This window comes from Notolepis coatsorum (genome assembly GCF_963971535.1).
Source record: "Notolepis coatsorum genome assembly, chromosome: 11".
NCBI lineage: Eukaryota > Metazoa > Chordata > Actinopteri > Aulopiformes > Paralepididae > Notolepis > Notolepis coatsorum.
In genome coordinates this window covers 22,238,817-22,251,045 of record NC_140175.1, presented here as the reverse complement: position 1 = coordinate 22,251,045, position 12,229 = coordinate 22,238,817, and the positions used below count along the sequence as shown (strand labels likewise).

Below are 12,229 nucleotides of genomic sequence, written 5' to 3'. Positions count from 1 at the left end.
AATGGTGTGTAAATAGGGCCTATTAAAGGTTGCGGTTGCCTTTGTGGTCACAAGACCTGTACTGACTATCTGTATGTCATGTATATCATATATGTCCTGATGAATTGAAAATGGGGGACCCTGATGTAAACAAGACGAAAGTCTTTCTCTGGTCTGCATCCCCTTAACAATTGTGTGTATTGAGCTGTACTGTATTGTACCCATTCTGCAATCTGTTAATAAAGTTTTCAATCAATCAATCAATCAATTCAATCAATCAATCAACATATTGGCCAAAGCGTGTTTATTTTTTTCTGTGCTTGGCTGAGCACAGGATTCAGTAGCAGGGTTATTCAGGGTGACGGTAGGTAGAGAAGTCGTCCGGTAATCCGGAGGTTCCCGCTCCTCCCGGGCAGCGTGTCGAAGTGTCCTTGAGCAAGACACTTGACCCCTAACTGCTCCCGATGGGCAGGTTGGTACCTTGCATGGTTGCCGCCGCTGTTTGTGTGTGAGTGAATGGGTAAAAATGTGAGGAACAAATTGTAAAGCGCTTTGGATAAAAGTGCTATATAAATGCACCATTTACCATTCATTATTGTAGTTATTATCGATTTTCGAATATTCTAATGGTCGTTCAGTTGTAAAAAAAAAAAAAAAAAAAATGTATGCGAATATCGTTTGGTAAAAAAAACGTTTCCCTTGTTTTTACCGGCACCTACAATGTGTAGTGTATTGAGAGAGGACCCTATTAACTGGGACACCGCTGAACGCCATGCTGGGTAGTGGGTACAGGTAGCTAGCCAGGTAGTCTGTTAACAGCCGGGAGAACAGAAAAGAAAGACGAAGAAAGAGAGACTGGAGATGTTGCATGGTAGAAACGTTTTGTACGTTTGCCATGTTGTTTCACTAAGATTGAATGCTTTTGTTCCCAAAATACACTAACGTTAACTCCGTCTGGCAGATCAGTAATGGAATAGTTCCCAGTGACCATCGAATAGTAATTTTGTGAGTTTTGCCCATCCCTAGTTTTCAGTCAGTTGTTTTTTTGTTTGTTTTTTTCAGTTTTAATTTATTACTTTTCTTGCAATATGGGTGGAATGTGCCGGGGCAAGATTTAAGACGTTCAGAATTGGTATGGGGAAATACAAACACAATTTTGTATTGGCATAGTTTTTGTGTAGCCATCCCAATCTCAACTAGAAAGGTGCACTCAGTAGAGCGCAGATTTTCACCAGGCGGCATGCCGGACACACAGACTGACACAACCCTTGTGATTATTAGCATTAGCATGCTAGCGCTAACAGACACACAGACCACTCTCCAATTATAGTTATTAGCATTAGCATGCTAGCGCTAACAGACACACAGACCACTCCAATTATAGTTATTAGCACGCTAACAGACACACAGACCACTCTCCAATTATAGTTATTTGCATTAGCATGCTAAAGCTAGACGGTAATAGGAAGGGTGATAGGAAGCATAGAAAAGAGGTTAGGAAGCATAGGAAGAATGTTAGGAAGCTTAGGAAGGATGTTACGAGGCGGTTAGGTGGTCGAGCGGAGATTGCGTTCGTCACCAGCCCCGGAGCTGTGAGCTTGGTTCGCCTGTTCGAATCCAGCTCACAGCTCCGGGGTTGTCACCAGCTTGGCTGGTCGTCTGCACTGATACAATTGGCTGTATCAGAGGGTGGGAGAAGCTGGCGGGGTGGGTCCGGGTCGTTGTAAACAGCGACTCCTACAGTTCGGTCGGGGCGCCTGCTAAGCGCGGATTGGACGTGAGGGGGATAGTGTGATCCTTCCACACGCTACGCCCTCTCAATGAGAATCCGCGCTGCCAGGTGAAAAGAAGCGGTGATTGGCTGGACGTGTGTCGGAGGAAGCACGTGGTAGCCTCCACTCTCCCAGATGATCTGACTGTGGGGGGTAAGTGCGCAGCGACCAGGAAGGGACTGGGAATTGGCATACGACTAACATTGGGATGGGAGAAAATCGGAGGAAAATGGAGGGGGAAAAAGACAAAAAAAAAAAAAAAAGGAAGGATGTTACGAAGCATACAGTAGAAAGAATGTTAGGAAGGATGTTAGGAAGCATAGGAAGGATGTTAGGAAGCATAGGAAGGATGTTAGGAAGCATAGGAAGGATGTTAGGAAGCATAGGAAGGATGTTAGGAAGCATAGGAAGGATGTTAGGAAGCATAGGAAGAATGTTAGGAAGCATAGGAAGGATGTTAGGAAGCATAGGAAGAATGTTAGGAAGCATAGGAAGGATGTTAGGAAGCATAGGAAGGATGTTAGGAAGCATAGGAAGGATGTTAGGAAGCATAGGAAGAATGTTAGGAAGCATAGGAAGGATGGACCTCATTCTCAAACATTTTCTTAAGTGTCTCTGTAAGAACAAACCTAAGAAAGATCCCCGTCGGATTCATGAACGTGTGTACTGTAAATGTGTTCTTAAACAGCCAAAGTGTTCTCAGATGCGCTTCCCCCAAATGAGGAAAGCAACTGATTCTTAAATTGAATGTGCGTTCTAGCCCACCCTGTCTCCTACCTCCCTCTGGAATGTCCCAGTGGCTAAAAAGCCCAAGGTGGACAGTACCTGGACGTGTGGTGGCACAGGGTTGAGTGTCTGGTCCGGCTCCTCCGTGCTCCAGGGTATTGAATCTTGAATCTTTAATCTTGCACAGCTCCATTAGGGCAGGTCTTGGTATTCTGAAGTGTCCCACTAGGTACTAGGGGTGTAACCATGCATTGATGCATCGAAATGAGGGATGTCCGATATTGGCATAAAAATGGAAAATATCGGTAGGCTATCGGTTTTCAAAAAAGAATTATTATTATTTTCTTTTTACATTTATTTAACCTTTATTTACCCAGGCAAGCAAGTAAAAACAAATTCTGATTTTATTTATTGTCAAAAGTATGCATAATGTTGTGTTAATTCCACAACAAGAGATATGTAATGTTAATTACCTGAAATTTTTCCATTTTTTGGGGGGGGGCCCTGCATATATCGGTATCGGTTGATATCGGTATCGGAAATTAAGAGTTGGACAATATCGGTATATCGGTATCGGTAAAAAAGCCAATATCGAGCATCCCTAATTGAAATGCATCGATCCTAATGTGACGATTCAACTGCATCAATTTGAAAATGTTAGAATCGATTTATAATTGCAATTTTTATGTATGCAGTAAGCAGTTTGGCCAAAATAAAATACGCTATTTTCAAAACTGATAGACAATCCGTCGGATCCCCCGTCTGCTAGAGTTGCCGTCTCGGGTCCGTCCCCCAAACGTGACGCAATGATGCAACATCATACCAGTAAGATGGAATGTTTCTCCACTGGCTCTTACAATGTGCACACTAAGCAATGTAAAAAAAAATAACCAAGCTAAAAAAAAGCCAATATCGAGCATCGAAACATTCCATCCTACCAAGCTAAAAACCCACCTGTTCACACTTGCCTTCACGCAACACGGCCCCGCTCCCAAGTAGCCCACCCCTGACTCTTTTTAAGCCACAGATTCCGTTGTTTTGTTTTGTTTTGTTGTTTGTTTGTTTGTTAATTTTAACCACTTCATCCAATTGGACAGAACTTGCCTCCTTTTTTTATTTATTTTTATCTCTTATCTTATTTGTTTTTTCTTGTTGTTACTATACACAGATCTTTTATGTATTTTATTATATATATTTTTTCAATTTTATTACTTACTTTTATTTTTATTCCATCCTTTCCTTGTACAGTGTCCTTGAGTCTGAGAAAGGCGCTTCTCTCTTAAAATTCAATCTATTATTAATAATAATAATAATAATAATAATAATAATAATAATAATGGAGAACAAGACGGTATATGGACTATTACTGAAAAATGGCAAATATATAGCCTACATGAAAGGAATTGGGATGTGCTGAGAGCAGAATGTAGATGTGTCCATTCTATTCCACTATAGCTATAACCGTGTGATTGAGTTTACAGCTTATTTATTTATTTATTTATTTATTTATTTATTTATTTATTTATTTATTTATTTATTTATTTATTTATTTATTTATTTATTTATTTATTCACTGCCATTTGCTGTGTTTGTGTAGTGCTTTTATTTATTTTAGGACATCATGATGCCTTGTTGAATCATGACTAGACATGTAAAACGTCACGCGACAGTCAGTGGATCAGGAGGTGGAGCGGTCGTCTGCTAGTCGGAAGGTTCCCGGTTCGGTTGATGCGTCCTTGAGCGAGACACTTAACCCCTAACTGCTCCCGATGTGCAGGTCGGCACCTCGCATGGTTGCCTCCGCCATCGGTGTGTGAATGGGTGAATGTGAGGAACAAAAATATAGTAAAGCGCTATATAAATGCACCATTGTGTGTGTGTGGGGGGTGGGGGGCAGGTAGGTAGGTAGCAGGCTGTTATTTGTTCATGAGTCTGACTGCCGGGGGGGGGGATTTCAGTTTCATATGTCTCGTTTTTAGTTTTAATTTAGTTCACCGAAATGTATTTTTCTTCACACCTAGTATTATGCCTTGTCTCCACTGGCCATGCTGTGGCCTGCTGTCTGGCACACAGTGAGCGTCTTTAGAACCTGGCTGAGACGGCCACCTTTTTACAACCTGGCTGGGACTGTTGTATCATCACGGTTTAGCTTGTGTGCCGCAGTTGTTGGGTGTGTGCATTTTCAACGGCTGTGGAGAGTTTACAAGAACAAGGCGATGGAGACGCAAACCCAGCCATGCCGTACCAAACCTGGCCATGGCTGTAGGGAGGTGTAGTCTGACGTCACTTTAGTTTCCCACGCGGTCCACCCGTATAGGGATTCATCATTGGGAAAATGTATCATCGGCTATTGTGATAATTCTGCCTCATGAACATTGACAAGCTTTCCATTTTTGCACAAAATGAGTTCCCTTCTATCAGTAACATTATTGTTTAAGCATTTTTGGTTGACATAATGTTAGTTATAATAAGGTTGTTTAATTTGTCGTAAAAAAATAACTACACTTACCAGTAGTCGTTCAGTGCTGTCGCCCAGTCAGCAGCGCCAGAGTGAACGAAAACGTAAATGTTGTTATTTTGGTACCTTTACGATTAACACATCCACCGCCGTCCACGCTGTACAGCGATATTGAGATCAATATTTCATTTTTTCGCCATGGCATTCATAATTCATATATACACCTCCGGCGCTGCAGCTGGACCCTACGGCTCAATACAACGCCGGCTCAATACCGCCGCCTGGTGGATGGTCGGGCGAGTTACACTCGAACAACAGGAAGTGGGAGGTGTGCGTCGATTAAATTCATCCGGCCGTCAGACATTGTTGCAAGGCTCCCGACAGACACTATAGTACATATGGATCGCTTTATAAACTTTAATAATCGATATGATTACGGCGTTTATTGCGACATACAAACCGGAAATGGACCTAGGCGATCGACGTCCTATACTTGGGATATTTCACCGCCAGTCTCTTTGACGCACGGTAAGAGGACGCTAACGTTATTTTCAGCCCAATTGTTTATTAATTTCACTGCAAACCGATCTGATCAATATATCACCCATACTACATAAAGCATTTACTGACTATCACGGAATTATAAACTACCCCCCCCCCCCCCTTTCCTCTGCGCATGATGAATCATAACGTATACGATCATATACAGTTGGATTTTTTAATATAGCGTGTATCGGGAATAAACGGCAATCGATAATCTATATATGCGGTTTAGGCCTATAACTCACGTTCTAGGAATTACTGCAGAAAACGATAAAAACATACTTATACTCTAGAAGGTATTTTTGTATGAATGTTTGAATGAAAAAGTATAACGTTCCCACATCCTCAACGATAGATAATCGATGTTGAATGGGCCATAGTAATGTCAATTTAGCAATACAATTAAAAAAGTTATAGCCCTGCAAAGAAGGTGAACATCTCCATAGGCTTACAGTGGTGGCAGACTGGCTATATTGATGGATATAAGTTATGGCAGGGAATGTGTTAATTGCAAAAATGTTCATGTTGAGCTATAGATTGTGGATGAATACACACAGAAAGGTACACCGTGCCAATGTCATGCTTTATTTGTTTTAAAACGAGACGATTTAGAAATGTGTCCATTGGAAATACATTGCGATTTCAAGAGGGGTGGACCGTGCGGGAAACGGCAATGGCGTAACCACCACTACACCTCCCTATAGCGCCAGCCAGGCTGAACATAGCTAATGGAGGGGAGGCGTTCGAGGGCCAGCTAGGAGCCCCTGCCGGTGCCTCTCTGCGGGGCTCAGACGAGACACAAACAGACGGAGTAGGTGACAGTCTCGTTCAGGAAGGGCTCGACTGAGAGACATGTGGACCTGCTCCAGCGTGGATGACCTCATGCTGAAGCCTCCGCTCGCTCAGTTCGGCCCCCACTGACGGACGGATAGCTGTTGGAACGAGTAGCCTGGCGCACCTGATTGATTGAATTGATAATTCATAAAAGATGCATATAAAACTGCCCAGCAGGAATACATACATATAATTTTTTTTAAATCATCGAGGTTAAAAACACAATAAAGAAAATTATTTCCATTGTGGAGTAAGTATACCCTCAGGAAGGCCTTGTCCTGCTCACTGCTAATGAGACTAGTTAAACCGATTAGTTACTGACAAAAAACAGGAAAAATAAAATCTTCCAGAAATAATACACAAAGATATTTACACACCTCTGTTTATCTATCCTCTCTATCTCTATCTCTGGGGCCTGTCTCACTCACCAATCGGGGTCGAATCAGCGCCCCCGGGGACGGGGGGGAATGTTCTCACTCAGACGGACACACCCCTTTTGGGTGAGAAGCGGCGCTGATTCGTATTACCCCCCGCTGAACCTGGGACACTTGAAATAGATGGTCTCGGGTGCGGGCCAGTGGGAGCGGGGGGCGTGACACACACAACGTCGTTACTGTAATGCTTTTCATGCTTGCTTGAATTTTGGGCAGATAAAACCACACAGCAACAACTGGACAATACCCACAAAAACGATATTTATGGGCAATTTGAGAGTTCAGACCTCAACCAAAAAGAAGCGTGTGGAGCCTCACAGCTCAGTGGATGAAAACATGAAGCCACGTTACAAAGCACAGCACTTCTGGCTCGCATTAGGCCTGGCAATTTTGTTTGCCATGCTATGTCTATACATTGGTTTCTTGTTCGAATGCATTTATTTCTATTAGACCAGTGGTGCCCAACCAGTCGGCCGTGGTCGACCAGTAGATCTATGACATGCAATTATATTTGCCACGAGCGATGGGATAATGTTAGCTGCTGAACAGGCTTAGCGTTGCCACAATGCTATACTATTATACTGGCATATTCCATTCACGTTACCATGTAAGCTAACAAAATCAGCGCCTATGAGACTAACTCCGCTTTTGGTGTTCAATTGTGTTGATGTTAGTTTTGTTTCATCAACAAATGAGAGGCAGAACACACAGTGAATGTATCCGTTTTGTTTATTGCACGTTCTTTGCTGAAAAATAAGTGCTACAGTGGCTATACTAGGCTAAGCTAACTAGCGTTAGCCGTTAGCTTAGCGTTAGCCCTGGGAAACGCTCAAAAGCGAACTCTACAACACCATCCATTTGTGAGAAATGGGGGTGGGTTATATTGACAAGGCTTGACAACAGAGGTTCAAATATAACTTCATATTTATTGGTTATTTGTTTTATTTTATATCAGCATCCAGTCTCTTCCTGTTTACATTTTCGAGCGTGACATCATCGCCTACGGCAAGATTATAAGCTCAAAACGCAAACCGTAAACAAAAACCAAAGAGCGCAACAAGACTGAGTGTGTACACAAACTAGAGGGGGGAGAGGGGGGGGGGGGAGTTCGCATCAGATCTCGGAACGGACTAGAACGGAATGGAACCGAATGGGTGAGTGAGAAAGGCCCCTCTATCTCTATCTCTCTCTCCCTCTCCCTCTCCCTCTCTTTCTCTATCGCTCTCTCTCTCTCTCTCTCTCTCTCTCTATCTCTATCTATCTCTCTCCCTCTCTCTCTCTTTCTCTCCACCTCTGCCCATTACCTGTACGTAAAATAAAACAACAAGTTCTGTGCTCCTGCTCTTCACTAATTTAACACTTCAGCCATGCTATTCTCTTTCATCCTGTTCTTTACCTACTCACCCCCCCCCCCCCTCTGCCCCATTCTCTCCCATGCCCCCCTCCCATCCCTCTGTTTTCTCCCATCCCTCTGTTTTCTCCCATCCCTCTGTTTTCTCCCCCCCCTCCCCTCGCTATGTTTCTGTCCCCTGACATGTAACACGCGTGAGCTTTCTGATGACTACATCACAGCATGACTCAGATGTTCAGACGAGCTTGATATTAGATTATTCGTAATACTTTATACGTTAATAATAATAAACTTAATTTGTATAGCACCTTTCATACAAGAATGGCAGTCAAAAGTGCTTCACAGCAGTGATGTAGACACAAAATGCATGAGCACAACATTGGCATAATTATAGACGGGAGTAAAATGAGCAGAGAATTTATATTAAAACCTCCCGGAAAATGAGTAATATATTTCGTGGCTGTGTGTCCTTAGCTCCTACTCATGCGCGCAGCATAGCATCCGTTCACTCTAACTGGGTTAACTGAAGCAGGCGAAGTGCTAAGGTGTCGTCTGTGTTATCTTAAAGCAACGTTAGGCAATAAAGCTGTGCTGTGGAAAATGTGCCACCACAAGCTGTTAAAGGTGCTGTGTGTTTTAGTTTTTTTGTTCAAATAAGTGGTCTACGTGTTAAAATAATAGCTCTACACACACAGCCATCACTGACTGAGTGTCTGGTCACTAACATGGGTCTCCCAGTCCCTCCGCTCTGCAGTAAACAGCCATCACTGGTATAGAGTGTCTGGTCAGTAACATGGGTCTCCCAGTCCCTCTGCTCTGCAGTAAACAGCCATCACTGATACAGAGTGTCTGGTCAGTAACATGGGTCTCCCAGTCCCTCCACTCTGCAGTAAACAGCCATCACTGGTATAGAGTGTCTGGTCAGTAACATGGGTCTCCCAGTCCCTCCGCTCTGCAGTAAACAGCCATCACTGGTATAGAGTGTCTGGTCAGTAACATGGGTCTCCCAGTCCCTCCGCTCTGCAGTAAACAGCCATCACTGGTATAGAGTGTCTGGTCAGTAACATGGGTCTCCCAGTCCCTCTGCTCTGCAGTAAACACAAAATAAATTCCCTGGTATCCCGTTCCCACTTTATCCAATCAGGAGAGAGAACTCCACACTGACTTTAATAAGAAATAAAAACTAGTTTTAAGCAAATGTGTCCTGAAACAAGTAAAATAATCTGCCAGTGCAGTAAGCAAATTTGGCTTGGGCAAGATTTCTTGAAATAAGTGAAAACTTATCTGGGGTTCTCTCTCCTGATTGGATAAAATGGGAACGGGATGCGTGAATACTTTCGACAACAAATGTTTGTTTCCGCGTTCGAGTTTTGCGCTCTGATTGGCCAGGTCATGTGACATGTGCGCCAATCGTGGGACAGCAAGTTCTGCGCCTATTTCCGGGTCTAACAGCCTGCAAACTACCTGGCGTTCTATCGCCCTGCTCTAAGACAAACTCTAACCTTAACCAACTTCGAAAGAGTGCCTAAGCTTAACCGTCGGAATCAGGGCAGGCGTTCTATCGCCATGCTCTAAGACAAACTCTAACCGTAACCAACTTCGAAAGAGCGCCTAAGCTTAACCAGTGTAAAAACTTGCGGTCCCACGATTGGGCGTACATGTCACATGACCAGAAATGACCTGGCCAATCAGAGACGCGGAAACAAACATTTGTTGTCTAAAGTATTCAGGCGAACGGCATACTAGAACATGTATTGTGGAGGGACTGGGAGACCCATGTTACTGACCAAACACTCATATCAGTGATGGCTGTCGGAATGTAGAGAATGTAAAGCGGAACAACGGCAGTCGAGGCGATGGCTTCCTCTGAAACACTGAGCCGAGGCGCCGCTGGCAGCACCACCTGCGCACGCGTCCCACCGAACGTCCTTCCGTCTCGTCCCGTGAGTAAGTGACCACAGTTTGCCGCGCACGGCACACGGCGGTGGTCGTGCACGACGCCGTGGGAAAAAACTGTGGGTGAAATTGGAACTGTTGAAATATGAATCACCCGGATTCCACGGCCGGTGTGTTTTCTGTCTGACTCAGCCTCGTAAACCGCGGTGAGATGGATTGGAAAGAGGATCACAGCAGCTCTCCACAGGCAGGAGTGACTCCTCCGCTGAGCCCTGCAAACTGCCAGGGATATGTAGCCTAATAACTAGGGCTATACTTCTAAGCTTCGAAGCGTCGTTCGATGGGCATGGGAGTCGAATATGAAAATAAAATTTGAATAAAAAAATAAATAAAAATGGAATATATATATATATATATTTTTTTTTGTGCAAAATCAACTCTGCCTCTCTTTGTTAACTACAACGAGCAATGCTGTCTGTTATTTTAAGATGAGGTCGGACTCGGCACGGACAGATTTGTGTTCATTGTGCTGCTTTTATAAAGCCTCAAATGACGGCTTACGATATTTCATGAAGGCAAAGTGTTTCGTTTGTCTAAGATTTAAAAAGGTTTAAACTTTACAGCACTGACAAAGTTGAACAAAGTGCTGTACAAGTCCCACAACATAAAAAAATATATATAAAAAATAATAATAAAAATAAAATCTATTTATAATATATATATATATTTTTTTTAATCTCGAAGCTTCGAATTAAATAGCTACTAATAACGTCCGGCTATATGTGATGTCTGCCCAACACACGCGCACACTCGCCGGCCTACGTTACATAACAACATTTCAACTCCATCTCGGACCAGAGACTGGGAGTGTCCGGTGTCAGGCCATGGGTAAACATTGGTACGTGTTTATCTTCAAAGCCATTGGCGTGAAATTAGTACCACCTTATTATTATATCACAATGTTGCTAGATTGGAACTGTGGACCCTGTCTGACGCACTCGAATGACCTCACGTGAGCAAAGTGGAGCTACACAACGAAGATAATTTATAACATAACAAGCGCAGCATGTGTACAGTAGGTGTAGTGTGTACGAGGTGTTAACGGAACAATGATACGGTAGCTCTGGACTATAACATAACAAGATAAGATAAGATTAGATTCTCCTTTATTGATTCCCTTGGGGAAGTCCGGGTGTCATAGCAGCATGGGGCAGGGGGGAGGAGAGGTACAGGTATGGGCAGGGTAATGGTAGAAACTAGAAAGACATAAATATAGGCAATAAAATAAACGATGTCAACAAAGGTGCAGATGATTTGTATGAATCTGAATATATACTATGAGTAGTACCAAACGGTGTGTGCAAAGTGGCAACAGAACAACCACAGCATCTGGAGGTGTAGTGTCTAGGTGTAATGCAACAATCACAGTCCGGATTTCATTTCATTTCAAACCGTTATTTAAACTCGAAAGGCAACGGAGGTTTCCCCTCATTTACAGTCACGTCGAGGGTACATACAGAAATAAGCACACGAAAAAAAGCATATGAAATTATAACAACAAGACGAGGCAAAGAGTAAGGATAACGCATCAATTAAAACACATGATACAACTTGATTGACAAAGGTTGGAGATCAAGGTTTTAAACGGAGGGGAGAATCTCGAGCTTTAAGGACTGTTACAGTTCATTCCATGAGCTAGGAGCGTAGAGAGGGGCAGACGGGCCTCAGTGCAGTCAGTGAGTAGAGGGGCAGACGGGCAGCAGGCCATTAGGTTATTTCTACATGAGCCTTTAACTGCCTGGGAGAGAAAACTATTGGACATTATGAAAATGCACATCATCCATTCCTGACTGTCTGTGTGTGTTGTGTGTCTGGTATTTGTTCATTTTGAAGGCCCTTATTGGATAAGCTACCTCCTTAAACTACATCATGGTTGGAATGGAATTGTGGAACCTATGGAACTTGTTCTAGTGACTGGCTGCTCCTTAAAGTTTTTGCTATGATGCCTCTAGCTCATGGAATGAACTCCCAACAGTCCTTAAAGCTTGAGATTCTCCCCTCTGTTGCAGAGTTTAAACCCTTGACAGTAGTACACTCGACGTGGCTGTAAGTGAGTGAAACCTCAGTTGCCTTTCGAGTTTAAATAAAGGTATGAAATTAAATGCATGTGCAAATGTGTGCACGTGTTTCTAACTGAATGTGTGTGTGTTTGTGTGTGTGTGTGTGTTCTCTTCAG

At 43.3% G+C, this 12,229-nt stretch overlaps 1 protein-coding gene across 2 annotated transcripts in view; it reads left to right on the top strand.

Moving 5' to 3' along the window:
- ttc33 (tetratricopeptide repeat domain 33) overlaps positions 1-12,229 on the top strand; it is a 71,627-nt gene that overhangs the window by 23,836 nt on the left and 35,562 nt on the right. The window lies entirely within an intron of this gene.